The sequence below is a fragment of the Eimeria mitis genome, genomic scaffold, assembly GCF_000499745.2.
Source record: "Eimeria mitis Houghton genomic scaffold, Emh_scaff7072, whole genome shotgun sequence".
Lineage (NCBI taxonomy): Eukaryota > Apicomplexa > Conoidasida > Eucoccidiorida > Eimeriidae > Eimeria > Eimeria mitis.
The window spans coordinates 1-395 of record NW_013575143.1 but is presented as its reverse complement, the minus strand read 5'-3'; positions in this window follow the sequence as shown (position 1 = coordinate 395).

Sequence of the window (395 nt, the reverse complement as noted above, 5' to 3'; positions counted from 1 at the left end):
AGACAAACCTGAAATATAGCGAGGGGTATAAAGAAGAAGACAGCGGAGAAAATAATTTGTATAAAGGCGATGATGAGGCCTCGATGAATCAGAAACTGCGTAAGTGCTGCGCTTCTATAGTAGCTGTTTCTCCCGTGCCACAGCAGCAGCCGCAGCAGATCACCAAACAAACGCAGAGATACATCTGCTGCTACTGAGGCCTGGCGCCCTTCTTTGCCCTCTAAACCTATCCCTATATCCTTAAAAACATAAACACACACACAGTGGTGGTTGTTGTTTTGTTCGGTGCTGCGTTGCTGCAGAAAGAACAGAAAAAAAAATCCTCCTGCTGCTGCTGCTGCAGCAGCAGCAGCAGCAGCAGCAGCAGCAGCAGCAGCAGCAGCAGCAGCAGCAGC